Raw genomic sequence first — 18,885 nt, 5'->3', positions numbered from 1 at the left:
CAAAACTACAAAAAAAATCCGTACTTTTTAACACACTAATAATAAAAGAAAAGATTTCTATTTCCAATAAATGCTGTTCTTTTGAACTTTCTATTCATCAGAGAATCCTGAAAAATAAAACTGTATCATGACTTCTGCAAAAATATGAAGCAGCACAACTTTTTTCAGCATTGATTATAAGAAAAGTTTTTGAAACAGCAAATCAGCATATTTCTGAAGGATCGTGTGACACTGAAGAAAATTCAGCTTTGATCACAGGAATTTTAATTATAACATTTTAAAATATTGTGGTATTTCACAATATTTCTGTTTTACTGTGTTTTTCGAGTTGTTTTAATGCAGCCTTGGTGAGGATAAGACACTTCTTTTATGAAAAACATGAAGACAATCTTACCAACAGATGAAATGAAAGTGATTCTTTTAAATAATGTGTCAATACAAGAACTGTAATGGTACTGAAAAGGCTCTTAATTTTTATCTGCAAAGTGTCATTTCCTATATTTTTCCTTAAATGCTATTGAGTTCTTGTCAGGTTTTGATACTAAATATCTCTGTGAAGTGAAATTTTACTGTTTAAAAATGATTTTGTGATGTTTAGCCAGTTACTGCAAATAAAATGCTATGCAGTGTGTATGTGCTAATGCTGCTGTACCCTTTTTTGCCACATTTATTATTTTTAATTTACATTATGACTTAACCCTAACGTCATCATTCCTTTCACAGCGCTCTGAATGTAACAATGTTTCATACCGGCATGATGCTGCTTTGCACCGCAAAGTGTCAGGCAATTATTTCATTTCTTGATGTCTGTGTGTCGACATTTTTGCATATCTGTTTGTCTGTCTGTCATTCATTTCCATCACGGTGAGTACCCCATGATTATTCTCATCCAACCATTGTCTCTCATGGCATTCCATTCCATCTTGTCACACATCCATCAATTCCATCCGGAATGCTTCCATGTTCCCAATTCGAAGCTTCAGTCTGCTTAGATGGATAGTCAGGGATCAAATTGCACAAGAGAAAGAGAGAAAAGTCATGTTTCCCCTCTGTAGTGCCTCTCAGCGCTGTGAGGAAACATGAACATCTACAAAGAGCGCTCCACCACCATGAATGTGAGATGGGATGCGGCCGAAGGGTGCCACAGGCTACATGCTTCTCTACAGCGCCCTTAATGGCACCTGAACCCTCTGTGGAGCAGGAGGTACGGTTGACGCCCACACATTTCAACCACTGCCCAGTCTGCTGTCCCGCCGCATCTAGTTAAGTCAGCCTTTTGGAAAAAGTCCAGTCTTGAAGCTGAAATTATTTACAAAAAATAAACACAAAATGTGCTAATAGTTTTCATCTGGACTTACTGGAACAGAATAAATGTTCTAATGGGAACCCAATGGTGCCTATGACAGCTCAAATCTGTCCAACAACTGTGACATACTGTAGCAGCAGAAGAGGAAATGGAAAGCATTTTTGGGAGACATTATAGATACCACAGGTGGGCAGGTCTACATTTATTGGGGTTCAGAATAACAGCTCATTAGCGCTGTGGGGCTTGTTAGGACAGTTTCTCTTTCAAGTATTTCTCATATTGAGCTGACCCAGAGGTCTCGACGTCAGTTTCTGGCTCTGAATCTGATGTCCACAGGGCTTGTCTAAGAGGGCTTGTCCTAAAAAGCAGATGTTTCAGAATTGCTCTTCAATTTTTATTTTCGTTTGTGGGTGGGTGGGGGGGAGAGAATATGCTTAGAGTTTATGTTGTAGTCGGTAGACACAGAAACATTCCATGAGAAGCAAAATTAAGTCTTGTTTTATGAAAAATGTCCAAAAAAGTTTGTTTAGAAAAAGAACAAAATCCCAATAGGGTAAGAAACTTTATTTTTATCCTTGTTTTAAACAAAAAAGCAATAAAAAAATAAAACATATTTAAAATATATAATAAAGTCATCATGATTTAGGAATGTTTAGATATTTGTTCTGGAAGTATGAAAATCTTTTTTTGCTGTTGGGATACAAAATGAAATATCTCAGTTAAGACTGAAAATCGTAATTTCTAACATTATAGAAAACGGTAGAAAGGATTTATAGGTATTTGTGCTAAAACTATCCTGCTGAAAAGACCAGCGAAATGTTGTGTTTTGGATATTTATCCCCTGCATTTCGGCACCCTTTTCTTGAATAGCTTTACATCAACATGAAATCAGAATGAACATGAAACTTATTTACTTTTTGGCCATTTTTCTTCATGGTAACTTTGTAACTCTTTCTTCTCTGAAATGATTTTCATTTTGGTTGACATCATGGCCACGAGAACTGAGTTCAGCCTAGTGTTATTTTAGTATCACTGATAGCTTTTTTAGTAATCACTGATATTTGTTTGTTTGTTCATTGGTTTGAATAGATTTAATTAGTGGTAATAACCCTGGTTCAGCATCTACATCCATTCATAAACTATCTTGGAAATTTATGCTGGTTCAGCTTGGTCAGCATTTTTTCCATTATGTTTCCCTTGATCAAGTCTCCACCATCCCTTCATTTGTGATGTGGTTGACTTTCACAGATGCGTTGTGAAAGGAACAGTTACTGATGTCCAGCTGAAGAAAAACTTCGTCCCAACACGGCCTACAGCGTTTCCCGTCTTCAGCCTGTTCGGCGATTTTACGCCAGTGACCCCCTCTCTGATCAGGGGGTGACCCGTAGGTGGCACTAGGGCTGTCTTCCCCTCAGCAGGGATGTTTAGCTGGCCTATTTGTTTCTCATCGTTTGTTTGTCTGTTTTTTTTTTTGTATCTCTCCCTTCTCTGTAGTGCCTATTCCTCCATCTGGTGAGTTGAGGATCACAGACATCACCCACAGCACCATGCCAGCGGACTGGGATGATGCACCCGGGCGCTGTTCGCAAATACATCATCACTTTCAAGCCAGATGGCAGGAGAGGCGAAAGAGGTAAGGTCGATCCTGTCAGCTTTCTGAGAAATTTGTCCTTTTTTTCTGACATTTGAAATAGGACATTCACGTGATTTGCAATTATGTGAATGAATATCTTACTGTTTTCAGAAATGTTTCAATGGCATTTTCTTTTTCATCTTACCTCCGTATGATGCCTAAAATTAGTGTTTATAAGTGCAGTGCTGCTTTACATATGATGTGTCCAGGGTAACCACTGTATTTCTGATTTTCCAAAATCACCACCTACCGTCCGTGATTTGCATTTTCATTCAGCCCATCTTTAATTTTTGTTCAGATAAATTACATCTAGCATACATAATCACAGATTAGGCAGAAATGTAAGGTTTATTATTTCATAAAACTGTCAAATCTCATATGACTTGAACTGTAAAGTTGTTTAAATCATAGTTTTAAATGATTTCATAAAATCTTTACAAGTTTTTCCACAACAATATATTCTGTTCTAATATCAGAATTATCCTAATTGACTTCAACTGCTGATTCCAGTACATTTTTAGAAAAATCGCCGGTCTGGACTTTGAACGTACAGTATAATAACCACTGAAAGCAGAAAGTTCTCAAAGCAAAATAAAATCACAAGAGAGTGTGGGAGGTCTAATAGTGAAAGTAATTTGATCATGTAATATTTACATTTGTTTGATGATCATATCACACCAGCCACAAACACAAGTGGTCCGAGGGTGAATGTGGCCTGCGTCCACATGTTGTGTAGCACTGCATTTGGGATTAATTGAAAGTGAATGTGACGTGTGGCTGAGTATGGTGAAACCATACCTGGAATTTGTGCTCTGCATGTAACCCATCCACGTGCACACACACAGTAGTGAACACACACCTGGAGCTGCTGCCCGGGTGCTTCTTTTTCTTAGGTTGGCAGCCATATTGCTGCGGTGCTTGGGAAGCGTTGGGGATCCAGTGTCTTGCTCAAGGGTCTCATCTCAGTCGTGGTATTGATGGGACCTGGGAAGAGAGTGCTGGTCATTCACTTCCCCCACACCCTGCCGGACCCTGAGACTCAAAACCCGCAACCTTTTGGGTACAAGTCCGACTCTCTAACCATTGGGCCATGAATGCCAAATGGCCAATGGCCATGACTGCTGTGTGCACAGCTTATCAGCTGTTGAGCAACAGTCTTGTTTTCAAATGTGCAAAGCCTTCCTGGGTCACTGTGGAAGCCTTCCTGTGAAAAGATTCCTGTCTGTTTACACAATGCATCCAGGCAGACAACCAAGAAAGAGACACATGTTGACTGAATTTGGGACCTTTTAACATATCAGCAATTACTTGCACAAGTCAGAGAGAATACAGCTGCTCTCCAGAGCTTCGGTTATGGCAATCGTCTACCAAAGATTGGGCAAGAACAGACAGACAATAAAAAAAGATGGCGTTTTGAGTGGCCACGCAGCAATCCAGTGCTTTGAGAAGTGTATTTTATGGGTAGGATTTTTTTTCCCTATGGTTGTTTTTTTTTAACTCTCAGTGGCAGTTTTGGCCTCAGCTTTGCTCCACTGTCCTGAGGCATTAAATCATGACACAGTGCTGCTCATAACTCTTCGTTCTGGGACGAAAGATGAAACAAACAGGTGGATGTAAGCCTGAGAAGACCGACAGATGGCGGCAGCTCCTGTTACCTGACACTGGATCAAAGATCAGGTCTAATTCTGCAGGAACTTAAAGGGCTTTTATATCTATTGAGGGCTCCATTCCTCCTCTCAATTTCCAACCCCTCTCTAGCAAAAAAAATGCATCACAAAGGTTGCTGTCATTCGTGATTTTGGTAGGACAGTCTAGTTTTGAAATATCATGTTTCGTTCCTGAATGATCAGTGTTTCGGAACGAATGGGGCGAGTGATGATTCAGTTAGCCATTAATAAAGACAGCTGGCGTAGTAGTATACTGCTTTACTATTTTTAGCATATCTTTCAATGGCATAAATAGCAAGAGTAGTATGCTAGTACACAGTGCTGAACTCAGCAAGTCACTTCATTCATTCCTGAATGAATCAGCTGTTTGAACAAATCGGTTGAAATGAGAAAATTCAGTGACTCTAAGGTGAGAGACTTGTTGCCACCTACTGGTGGTTATAGTTTCATATTTAAAGTATAATTTCATAGTTTTATATTCCTAACATTATTTATGCAATGGCAGTATAAATGCATCTCTGAGTTATATTAACCATTCAGAGTAAATACATCTAAATGCCACTTCAAATGCAGTTTGTGTGTCGCTTCAGGAGTGCAAAGATGGATTTTGTTGATATTGACTCAAATTGCAAATTATTGAATACACAAAATATGACACAACAAAATTGTTGTAGGATTTACAGTTTTCACTCAGAAATTGCTAATAATTACACAAATATTTACAAATAAAATGGCAAGTAATACATTGAATTAAATGTGACTTTTTGAAATAGAAAAACTGTAATCTGTGGCACAGTTTTTTATTTCCAACTTCTGAAAATCTATAAATAGATCATGTTTTTTTTCAAAGTAGTAAGTGATTACATGTGATCTGGATTATGTAATCAGATTCCAGTAATTAGATATTATGTTTTAAAATACTCAATCAGATTTTAATAACATACAGTATTCAAAGCTATGTGATATAAACGAGTTAAGTTTAAAAAGTAATTAATGAGTAGTCAGATTACATTACATAAACTGTGTAGTCCTAATAGATTATGTTATGTCCTTTGGAATCAGTAATGGATTATAATTTGTAAGTAAATACCCGTCTAATGGCTAATTTCCAGGTCTAACCAGTTCAAACCTTGACCTTCTCATGCTGCCAGGTCTCTTAGATGTGGTATTTTTATGGCCATAACTGCACTTCTCATGTTTCAATTTAGCTCGAAGTTGACGGAGATGTAACGTCTAGAGGACTGGATAATCTCATTTCCCAAACGGAATATGATGTGGCTGTGACTCCTGTGTATGACTCTGGGCCCGGAAACCCAATGCTTAACCAAGCCATTTACAGGTAACAGGCCCAGGGGTCCATTATCTATGAATAACCTCAAAACTGAATTAACATTCGACTGCTAAATATTCAAATGCGTAATTGTAATACCTGAACTCAACTTATCATCCTGTACATTCCAGATGTTGTCCCTGCTCCGAAGAACTTGAGGTTCTCTGAAGTGACCCAGACCAGTTTCAGGGCTCACTGGGAGCACGGCGCTCCTGATGTCTCTCTCTACCCCAAACCCTACCCAGCGGAGACCACAGCTGGACCAAGAGCGGAGAGAACAACTTTCAATCTGTAAGAGCATCAGAGACTAAACTTGAGTCCTGATTATCAGGTTGATCAGGTTGAAGTACTGAAGATTTACCTCTGATTGGGTATTTGAGTAATTGTACTGTTTTGGGGAATCTGAACTGAACTTGACATGGCATATGTGTACTATATAACTCAGTAACATGTACAAAAAATAAATACAATATTTGTTACTCCATTTTAATTTGTCACATAGACTTAAAAAAAAACAAAGTACCACACCATATGACTTTTTTGCTAGTTATTTAAAAATGTAAATCTTTGTAAGACGAGGGTGAGTAAATGATGGAAAAAGTACATTTTGTTGTGGAATGAACTCTTTTCAGACACAGACCCAGTCTGAACTGCAGTAATATAATGTTTTATAATAATCATAATAACTATTGCTGTAGATAGATGAACTTGAGTCAAGTGTGAATGCTGTTCATGATTAGGTTAGATTATTTGTCTAAAAATCACTATTTTCAAGTGTCACTGTATCATAATTTGCTGCTAATTTTTAGCTGAGATTATTCAGGTAACCTGTTTTAAGGGTATTGGCTTGAGTTTAATATCTGCTGTGTCCTAGAGTTGTATGTAATCAGAAGAATGAGAAAATAGTGATTTTTGACAGGAGAACATTTTAGAAAAAATACTAAAATTAAAAAATCACTTGTTTTCAAAAGTCAATTTAAAAAGCTAAGCATGTTTTAAAAGTTAAAAGTGTTTAATTTCTTAGCTTTTAAATACTTAAGTACATTTAAATGTGGATACCACAGTGTTATTTTAGCATAATTAGTAATTATCATAATTTTATTCATATTTTGAATAGTATATATATACAATCTTCCCAATTTCATTTTAATTTTAGTTAAAGTTTTAAGTTTCCAGTTTCCAACTATTTTAGTTCTTCAACTTAATGTTGTTTTTAAATGTTGTTTTGGCAACTAGCTGAAAAAAAAGTTTACTTTTTTCACCGAATGAATTTTTTTTTTAAGTACTTAGTAAATACTTAGACTTTTAATTAAATAACAATTTTTGACAGTGTCTAAATTTTTGACATAGTAACTGGTACTTTTTACTTTAAGTACAGTTTCTCAGTACTTTTTTTTCTTACATCCCTGCATGTAATAGTTTGATTGTTAGTATCCAGCAGTAGTAGTATTTGTGTCTCAGTTTTAATACCACTGTCTTCCTCAGGATATCCTGAACAGCGAGGACACCACTCTCCTTCTAGAGAACCTGGAACCAGACACTCTCTATGATGTTTCTGTCACTGCATTTACCCCCAGATGAGTCTGAGAGCGAAGATCTTTTGGGCAGCCAAGCACATGTAAGAAACCCCCAAATCCAAATGATAGACTTTTTCCATCTGCTGCACTTTAGACACCACATGTGCATTTGACAAACTCTCACTCTCTTTCTCTGCACCCTTCTGACTGCAGTGTCCAAGGTTATTACACCCGGTGAGTCTGTTGTTTTTAAGCTCTATGACATTTGATATTTGGAATGCATATGGATACGAGGATGTGTTAGAACACAAAACTGAATATCAAATGCTGTTCCTTTCTTAGCTCCTAGTGGACCTCCTCAGAACCTCCAGGTGTTCAATGCGACTACCACCTCCCTCACCACCAAATGGGATCACGCTCCTGGAAAAGTGCAGAACTACAGGATCACTTACGTACTGATTGCAGGAGGAAGATCACAATCTGTAAAGAACATTTCAACATTTTTTATGTTCATATGATCTGGCTGACTGATAACAGTATTACAGGTGATGTGTAGCACCAACCACAGTTTCTGTATTGAATTGAACCAACATTCGTTCATTTGGCAAACAAGATGCTGACTGCTTCCAAATGTGATTTGAATGATTATCACAAAATGTTTTGGATCCTGAAATTGTATTGGACCAAGAATTGTGCACATCACCTTTAATTTATGATTCAATGCAACACAACGATGAAATCACAGAAACAATCTGTTGGCTTTATCTTGTTAATGCAAGTACTGTACAGTATTCTTAGCTGAAGAGTCGTCAAGAGTTCACCATTAAAGATGATGATATGAGATAGATTAGGATAATTATAATAATGGCTGATGCTTGTTGGTAGTTATAATCATAATGCCTATGAGCATTTTTATCAACATCAAGAATGTAAAATAAAATTTATAATCAAAGGTCACAGTTTATCACCATTTTAAGCACTTTTTTTTTTTTTTTTTGCTCTAACTAGTTTTAAATGTTACTATGTGACACGTGCACTGTTGAAGGTACTGATATACCATATAGCCTTTTTAATTGAATTAATTAGTCAATTAATGACTAACTGAATCTACATTACTATCAAAACTTTGGGGTCATAAGGTTTTTAATTTATACTTTTATTCAGCAAGGATGTATTAAATTGATCAAAGGTGAACCAATCACAGGTTTTTGATCACAGGAATAAATTACATTTTCAAATATATTCACACAGAAAACAGCTGTTTTAAATTGTAATATTATTTCAGAATATTACTGTTTTTACTGAGAAAAAAAAAGTGCTGGTGAGCATAAAAGATTTCTTTCAAAAAATTCTTACCATCCCCAAATCTTTGAATAGTTGTGTATAATAGCAGCTTGATATTTCTGTAGATCTGTAGTTTGTATTATGTTTTAAGATTAATGCCTGAATCTGAATGCACATTTAATATTCCCTACAGGTTGCTGTTTTTTCAGTGGCATGCTGGTCCAACTAAAACCTTAAGGCAAATCTTAAGCTGTCTTATGATGTTTTTATCTGCAGGACTACTATCATATTACTCATTCCATGTTATCATGCTATCAGAATGGGTGAAGAGATGTTGTTTTTCTATACTACAGTCATTGCAGTGACTTTTCCAGCCTCTGTTTTCTTCATCAAGAAGGCAGAGGATTTACACTGGCAGCAGTCATAGGAATAACAACATAAAACTGCACGGTGTTTTTCGTCCTATCTGCGATCATATTTGTGATGTGCCTTTCCTGACATTATCCAGCATTGCTGAAAATTGCTTAAGCTTATTTAAAGGAATACTCCATTGATTACCACAGAAAATGAATATAACTCGTCCAAAAAATGAAATCTTGTGAAAACGAATATCAAATTTAGAATAATATGTATGTGTGGCTCTACATGTGTTTGTTTTATCATGCTGAGGAACGAGTCAAAATAATTCATAATTTCATCATATTTTGTGGGTGTCAACATTACGTCACAGATACAGCTATAGATACACTCAGTGGAGCTGATCCTTTGACTCATTTGACAACACAATTAATTCTCTCTGTCACAGACACAGATTGGAGGGAAGAAAAACACAGTTATTCTGCAGAAACTGACTCCAGACACTCCCTACTACATCACGGTTGCTGCAGTCTATGCGAATGGAGATGCCAAAGACATTTCTGGCCAAGGAAAGACATGTGCGTCACATGATTTTTTTATGTTTTCATGTATCATTTTCAGATAGTATGTAAATTACATAAATTAGGTCTTTGTCAACATGTTGAACAGAGTTTTATGTGTGTTCCTATAGTACCGCTGGGCAGTGTGAGAAACCTTCAGGTCACGGACCCCACGGTCAGCACTCTGAATGTGCGCTGGGAGCCGGCTGAGGGCAGTGTACGGCAATACAGGATTTACTACCAGACCGTCACAGGGGGCGCAGAAGACATGGTACATCCCACGGCACCTCTTAAGCCTTATATTTCGTTCCGGGGCAATTTGACCCGTGTTTTTGAGTTGTCTGGATGTTTTTCTTGAAATTGTGTGAACGTTTTTCAGTTAGGGTCATAAACATGCTTGCAAAGTTTTGACATGCTGAGGTGTTGTAGAATGTGCGTTTGAAATGTCTTATCATGATTGTGATGTTGGAGTGTCAGTTTGATTGTCTGACATGGTTAAAGGCAGGTGCACCAATCCGAAATTAAGAAAAAGTTATTTTGTTAGGTCAGTTGCTCAACTGCCCTCTGAGGGCATTTACATTTATGCATTTGACAGACCCTTTTATTCGAAGAAATGTGCACTATGTTGAAGGCATAAATTTGTATTATAGTTTATAACGTGTATTTTGCTGAAAATCAAACACATGATCTTGGTATTTTTTTTTGTGCAGTGCTACATTGTTATATATTTATATATATACATATGAATTACTGTTTATAATATTCAAATTCTGTGTAAAAAAAAAAATTGTTCAAAACTCCCATATACCTACATTGAAAGCCAGAATAGTATAATAATATAGAAATCATAGAGACTTGGGGTTTGGCTCGCTTGGAACAGTAAGCCCCTTTCATTCCGGAATATACACGAGTAATGTGTCTTTGCAATTCATCCCGGATCGTTAGATTTTAGTTTGTTCACACTGCCAGTGATTAACCAGAATCTGTGCGTGCGTGCGTGCATCTATACGTGACATCAGGATGTGAGGTGTAATGTACGAGTCGAAAACGCTAGGCTATATTGCAACAAATCGTAGAAAGGCCATTCTAATCTTCCGCTGCCACTCTTTCTGTTGTGATCCAGCACCTGGTGGAATTTTTATTTTTTTCGCAAAGACTTGAGCTTACTAATTATCTGTGATTTCTCACTCGAGAAACCACACTGTTGTGTTTACCGCATCATGTACCATTGCACTGAGCTGGCGAACGATCTCAGCTTCAGCATGGATACTGAGGAGGTCGTAGTCTTTGCCTCAGTCCAGTTTCCGCACATTTCTGTTTATTTATTTTAGTTATTTTTTTATGCGAACACCACTCTCTGCCCCTCTGGCGCTGCAGGGTTGTATTATTGAAAACACCCGCTCAAAGAGTCGCAGGATAACTACGTCATCACTACGACACATCCGTTACGGCATTGGTTCCAGCTTTTGTTCACACAGATCTCGTTCCGGGGCTGAACCCGGCAATGTTACTAGGTCCCCAACCCAGGATCGAGCCCGGAATCAATCCCGGGACGTATTTGTGTTCACCAGAAGGCACTCCAGCAATTTTCGACAATTTTTCGGGACCAACGTGGCAGTGTGAAAGGGGCTTTAGAAAAAAGTGCATAGAAATGTTCTAAATACACATATAAACACTTTAGCAAGTCACACTCTCTGAACCATCCCAAGCATTGTGCAATCTTGCAGAGACAAGAAAATACAAAACGCTTTTTTTTGTTCTCTCAGATCCAAGTTCCTGGAAGCTCCACCAGTACCGTTCTGAAGAACCTGCAGTCTGATACCGAGTACACAGTAACAGTGGTGCCAGTATAACGCTCCTGGAGAGGGCAAGCGCATGTCGGAGAATGGAAAAACCTGTGAGTTGATGCAGCCTTTTCTTATTTAAGCATTATTGGAAAGCAACAAATTCCCATACTCACCCATCATATACGCTCCAGTAACAGGAACGCTTTTGCCAAAGTTTTCAATCCAGAAAATGCAAAGTACAGTCTTCTGGCTTCAACTTTTGCACTTATAAATAGAATCTCAGAGACTTCAAAGATTGAATCAGCTTTATTGGACTGATCACTAAGGGAGGAATGCCGATGGTGCTGGCAACCCATAAATGTGACTCCAGTCTGGGCTTAATGAGCCTTCTTTATGGGGTGTAATGACTGGAGATGCTGGTGTGAGGCTTACGAACAATCTCTTTTACCAAATGGAAAGCCCAGGGAGGCACAAGGACATAAAAGCTTGCCTTATTTTTACTGCTGTCAGCTCAATGATCCTCTTTCAGAGTCAAACTAACAGGTTTTTGTTGGCGTCATTGTTTTTCCACCAGGGAATAAACGTGGTGCTTTGGCTTCCCATCATCTGAGGCTACTTTGGTCTCCAGTTTTGTGTGCCATGTTAATGCAAGTGTTTGTTTTTGGTTTAAATCTGGTACCAGGGTTTTTGCTGGTGGAAATCTAAAGCTTATTCTGTTCTGCTTTTTGTTTTCATGCACCATTCACGATGTGTGTTATTGAAAGCTGTGTGCATTTACTGTTAAGGCAAGACACCCCAGTTGAATAGGGTAAAATATTTCAGTAATAGATATCGTCTTACGTCCCCAGTTGATTGATTTCATTAAGATTTGCAAAGAATTGTCAGCATACAAGTTTTCTTGTGCAAATTTTATGAATTATTTAAATAAAAATGCATTACTTTGCATATATTTCCAGAGCAGAAATGTTTCATTTTGTTGACATATTAGAGTCAAAGGTTTGTAAAAGGTTTTGGATATCTAATTTAAATCAGAAAAAACTGTCAACAACTAGAAAAAAAAAAAATGTTACCATGTTTTTAGGAATAAAATGTTTATGATGTGTACGACCAGGTGAATTGCATATGAACAAACCCCTCTGGAAATAAAGAAATAAGTAAAAGCTACAGATGCAAACAGATAAATTGCATTAAATTAAACACTTCTCTGTCGGCATCAACAGCCTTATGGGCAGGAATGCCAACATACAGCGCAGTTGCGCTACAGGCGTCCTGATTTTGAGTCCCGACTCCAGGACATTTCCCGATCCCACCCCCCTATCTCTCACAACACTTCGCTTCCTGTGAGTTATGATTTGTCCTATTGTTAAAAAAAAACAATTAATAAAAAAAGTAATAAATAAACAAAACTAAAGATTTACACGTTTTTGGATATTTTTCTTCCCACTAAATCTGAAACAACACTTGAAAATGAAAGCCAAATAATCCAAAATCTCAAAATTGACTAGTGTACTGTATACTAAAAAAACAAAACCTTCAATTTATTGTAGATAAAAAAGCTGAACATATGTCTTTCTTTTGATTTTAGGGAGAAATCCACCCTGGATATGCCCCCAAAGCTGCAATATTTCTTAAAACAAGCTGACTATCAAGTGTTTACATCGGTTTTAGTTTAAAGGCCATTTTAATAAAAATAAGACGTCTCTCTTAAAGCCTTTTTGAAATGTTGTTGTAACTGTGGTAGTTGACATTGAAACTGTTATTGTGTTTAGACCTGTATGTGTTATCACGTAAGTAATCACATAAATCCTGTTTTCAGGCTTTTGTAAGTAGTTTAAATTTCTGTTCTGCATTAACCACTCTAACCACTCACCGCTTTTACTGTCTTTGTTTTTTATGATGCTGCTCCCGCTCCTGTCTGAAACAGTGGTGCGGACCCCTGCCAAGAACATCCGGGTTTACAACCCCGGCACAAACACCCTGAACGTGCGCTGGGAGCCGGCCTCCGGAAATGTTCTGCAGTACCGCGTCGGCTACACCCCCCTCTCAGGAACCCGTCCCCTCAGTCTGTAAGGCTTGTCATTAGTCTCGCACGAGAGGTTGTTCAGGAAATACTGTCACAACAAATGTCAGTCTCTCAACCTGCGCGTAACGATCTGCTCGCAGTCTTGCCCCTCTGAAAGATGTTTGTGTTTTTAAATGTCGTGCAACCTCGTTCTCACATGAACTTTATTGCCTGAGAGGAATTTTCACTAAGCTCTGAAATCCATAAATGACTTTTATTGTCGTCAGAATCCTTGCATAAAGAAAGCAGCTGTGGGAAATCTTGAGCCCAAACCTGTTTTATTTTCACCACTGAGGAAAACGGAGTTCCACATTCAGTCTTAACAGAACTAGCTTCTTATCTGCAGCCACAAAGCTTTGTGGAATATTGTTATGGACGGCAGAACCTTTTTTCCGTTATTATAGCCAGTTTTCCAAATTCTCTGCGCTTTTATTTTAAACCCTCTGAACCATGATGAATTTTTTAACTTTTCCACTGGAACCTCCAGAAGTGTAATCAATCGTCCTGGCCTTAGTCTTCAAAATAAAAGGACAGTGTTATCCATTAACTGGGAAGTCAGTGACCCCCTGACCTGGCATTGTGAAGAGCAGTGAAAGGAGGTGATTGCGTGACACTGTCAGCACATCATTCACTCGAATTGCTACAACTGCTGCACTATTAACACATCAAAGGAATGTTTCCACTGCACTGGCGGAGTAAGTGATCACTAATGGTTGGGTTGGAAATCAGTCGTGACACAAACATCAGTAAGTGCAAGAGGTCATCTGTTGAAAAAGAAAGACAGACGTCTTTCTCAGGATGTAATATATCAGAGATTTGAAACCAGCAGTTGTGCTGTTGTGTGATCATAAGAGATTAAATATTGATTTTGCATAAAGATTTTTTTTCCTTTTTTTGCATGAAGCACTCCTCTCAAATCAACACTGTAGTATTTTGTTGTAAACACATGGCTGGACAGAATGATTGTCTTCGCGATATTTACCAAATAAGACTCCAATAAGAATAAATGGTAGATTTTCGGTGAACAGTACAATTTGTAGTAAAATATGCTGATTTAATTGTATTTTTATTAACTCAATTGTGAACTCAATCCTTATGTAAATGAATTAACATTATTTAAACAGTGACACTTTATTTTTAGGAATAATTCTCACTATGAACTAGTTGCTAATTATCATGAGTACTAATAGCGTATTGGCTATTTATTACTACTTATAAAGAAAATAAAAAAAACCTATTAAATCTACCCCATACCTAAACTTAACAACTACAATCTACCCCATACCTAAACTTAACAACTACCTTACTAACAATTAATAAGCAGCAATTACTGAAGCAGAAGACATAGTAAATAGTTAGTTAATAGTGAGAATTGGTCCCTAAACTGAAGTGTGACCAATTAAACTTGATGCTAAAATAAGCTTATTTTTGGTACAATATAATATGATCATTAATTTTCCTTTAAATTTTTGCTCAGATGTGACATATTCGGCATATCTCTTTGTGAGCTTCACTGCATTATTTAAGAAGTATTTAAAGTATCATAAGGTGCTAGTTAACAAAGACCGCCTGTGTGTCCCTGGTGGTTAATTATTACTTTTTATTTTGTGGGTTAGGTGCTCGTTCCAGGGAACACCCACACTGCCTTGCTGGAGCAGCTCGATTCAGACACAGACTACGCTGTGAGTGTGGTGGCTCTGTATGCTGATGGCGAGGGCTGCTCCTCTGCGTCTGATAATTGGGAAAAAACATGTGAGTCTGACTGCAGGAGACGCCTCTATCAGAGCTCCGTTTGTTTTGTGGGCACTCTCAGTGACATTGTCCAAGAAATGTCAGCATTTATATTTGTTATTTAATTATTTCAGATGTAAAGGTAAAACAGCTGAAATCTCAGGAAATCTAATTTTCCAACTTAACCCAAAAGTACGAGGGTTGTGATTTATTATATATTTGTTATCATATTCAAAAAAAAAAGTTTTTTGAGTTACTGCCCCCAATCCAAAATATGAAGTTGTGGCCTTAAAGTACAAATTGCTATTTACTGTTATGAAACCCTAACCCTGCTACATTATTTCTACTGCACCACCGCTACATTTGTGCCAAAACCATTTCTCTAGGGGAAAAAGTTGTTTACAATGATTTTTTCCCATGGCAGAGAAACTTTGAAGCACTTGAAGCAAATTTAAGGGGTAAACTAGAAGTACTGATAGAGAATGTAAAAATAAACTGGCTGCTCAAAGACTTCAATGATTTCTCTTTCTCAAAGGATGTCAGAAGGAGAAAAAATATTTAGATGAGGAATTCCATGTCATTAGGACATCTTTTTTATATATATGTACAGTATATATTACCCGTTTAACATTTGTATGTAGACGTATAATGATTGTTGAGAGAATTTCTGATGTGATCGCAGTGCCCCGCGGTGACCCCAGGAACGCTGCTTTGTGTATGGATCCGACCACCAGCCACGTTGTCCTGTCAGCTGGGGAGCATGCAGAAGACCCGTGCTGCAGTGCCAGACAATTGGCTATGCACCCACCACTGGAGATCCCATCGAGGAGTTATTGTAAGTGTTGTTGTATTTTATAGTAGTGAATATGAAGGACAGCGGCATTATATGTTAACATTAGGTATTGAGAATCAATGAACTTTAATACGAGCCCATGGACTTTATTTGACTAAATTGCATGCTAGAAAGCTGATCTTGGTCCTGCTGTTTTTCACATAGACAAGTGTCCCTGGCAACAGAAACTCTGTCATCTTGCAAAACCTGCAGCCAGACACTCCGCTACAACATCAATGTAGAGGCATTTATCAAGAGGGCCTGGAGGACGTCGTCTCTGGAGATGGAAAAAAACATGTAAGGACGGTTACCACAATCAGATTTCAGCTTCACAGATAGATAGATATAGATGGCTGAATGGATGGATGGACGGACGGACGGACGGACGGACGGACGGATAATAGATAGATAGAGTAGATCTGTTGATTACTATCACAACATTATGATTACTATCACAACATTAGAGCAAAATTTTCCCCCCAAATTCCAACAAATTAAACCAAATTTTATAAACATTTTTATGGCAAATTTTATGGCATTTATGATGAAAAAATCAAGTCCACATTTTTAGCGGCGAAATTCCAAAATGATCACAACAGCAGAGCAAGATATGTATCAGCCTGTCACAAAATAAGACTGTCAGCCAGTGGACAAAAATGAAGCAAGAGCATTTCCTGACATGTACTGTTGTGCATGCATAGATAGAGAGATAGATAGATAGATAGATAGATACAGACAGACAGACAGGGACAGACAGGACAGACAGATAGATAGATAGACCAGACAGACAGATAGATAGATAGATAGATAGATATAGACAGATACAAATACAGACAGACAGACGACAGACAGACAGACAGACGACAGATCAGATAGATAGATAGATAATAGATAGATAGAGACAGACAGACAGACAGACAGACAGATAGATTATAGACAGACAGACAGATAGACAGATAGACAGATAGAATAGGTGAATAGAATGAGGAACTGACAGATAGATTGTTGACTGTAACAAAGAAGCTGCTGCTGAAAATCAGTGCACGCTGGGAAAATTTCAGTGTCTTGGCTCCGGGTTTAATGTTCTTTTCTTCTCCTTCAGTGGTTCTCCTGGAGCCTCGTAACCTGCGTGTTTCAGATGACATGGTACACGTCGTTTCCGTGTGTCCTGGGACCCCTGTACCTGCGCGGGTCCACGGTTATAGATCTGGTCTATAAGCCAGTGGGGTTTTTTGGGTAAGAGACCATTTTAGATGATTTTACCGTGTTGTCATAATCTAGACATCCTTTGTAGGTCATGCTGACACATGTTCTAGTAGTCAAGTGCGTTCCACGTGTTGTTCCAGGCACGGATACAACACCATGGAAGTGTTTTTTGTTGGAGATGTTACTACACACATTCTGCACAAAACTGCAGCCTGGCACCACGTATGATCTGAAGGTTTTTGCTCAGTATGACGCAGGCGTGAGCGGCGCTCTGGTTCGGACAGGGAACACACCTGTACGTGCTTGTTTCTTTGACTGAGAAATCGTAAGGGGACATGTTACGAGATTGTTTTAAGCACCTGCTTTAACTGTGGAATGCTGTTTTCAGTGGTACCCTCAATGTGACGACCTCAACACATACAACGTCGGCTATGACTCCTTCTGCATCAGATGGACCCTCATCGAGCCGCCACCTCTTACAGGACTAAAACTCAATCCTTTCAATCGTAAGTTAATAGAATATGAGAGACGGGAATTCATTGAACATAAAACTCTTTAAGTATTTGCATTGCATATATATATTATCTATATAATTATATATGTGTGCTAATGTGATGCATATTTATTAGTCATGATAAATGAAACAGGTCAGATTTCTGTAATAGTAACTAATAAATTTAATGTTTTTAAACAATAACCAGGTTTCTATATTTATTACAATGAATCAAAGTAAGCTTCAATGTCATACATTTTTAAAAGATATTAATAGATATCGCTTGTCCACAAGACAGTCTGATTTTAACCATGTTCATATTTTTATAACTGAATAAATGTAATTGTTTTCAGAATGAACAGATTTAGCTGATTCTAAACTATTTGAATTTTTTTGTATTTTAATAATATATTTTAAATAATTTTAATCTCCTGTTAGTTTGTCTAATAATATTTTGAATTGTTATTAATATTTTGTTTTTAATTTAATTTTAATTTCTTAATAGATGAAAGTTAATTAATAAATGTCGGCTTATTTATTTTTTATATTTGTTTATTTATTGCATCACTATTAAGCTTTAGTTTATTTATATATTTTATATATTTATTTTCTTTTTTCTGATTGTTGAAATGGAAATGCATGGAACTTGCAGTTCAAATAACATAAATCTCAATGTTTGTATAAAGCTTTCTCACTTCCCTCTCATCATTAGCTTGCTAACCGTGGGGCCTGTAAGAGGTCACTATCACCGCTGTCTGAGAGCCCAGAACTGTTTTTGACGGGCTGACGCCAGATCGTGCCTGTACAATGCCACAGTCTACACACACAGACCCCCCAACCAAGAGGGGCCTGGAGTCAGTGTCAAAGATGCGCACATGTAAGTCACGATGCCGTCTAGAAGCATTCAGTCTAGCAGTTCACAGTTTTACTCATGGTTTATTGGTCTGTTCTGTCTTGGTGAAGCCACTGTACGCCAAACACTACTCCAACTCTCCACCAAAACCCACCATCCCTTCTGCACGCGAGGGGAAAGACACAGATCAAACAATTGCAATACTCTGAAAACTTTTGGACACTGTAGAGCTGAATGGAATTTTTAGGTCTAGGTAACAAAAACACT

The 18,885-nt window shown here is 37.7% G+C and overlaps 1 pseudogene; it reads left to right on the top strand.

Annotated features, from left to right (window-relative positions):
• LOC122148248 overlaps positions 1 to 18,885 on the top strand; it is a 100,331-nt pseudogene that overhangs the window by 29,114 nt on the left and 52,332 nt on the right.

This window comes from Cyprinus carpio, chromosome A17 (assembly GCF_018340385.1).
Source record: "Cyprinus carpio isolate SPL01 chromosome A17, ASM1834038v1, whole genome shotgun sequence".
NCBI lineage: Eukaryota > Metazoa > Chordata > Actinopteri > Cypriniformes > Cyprinidae > Cyprinus > Cyprinus carpio.
Note: the sequence above shows the minus strand (reverse complement) of the source record. Positions and strands in the feature narration are given on the sequence as shown.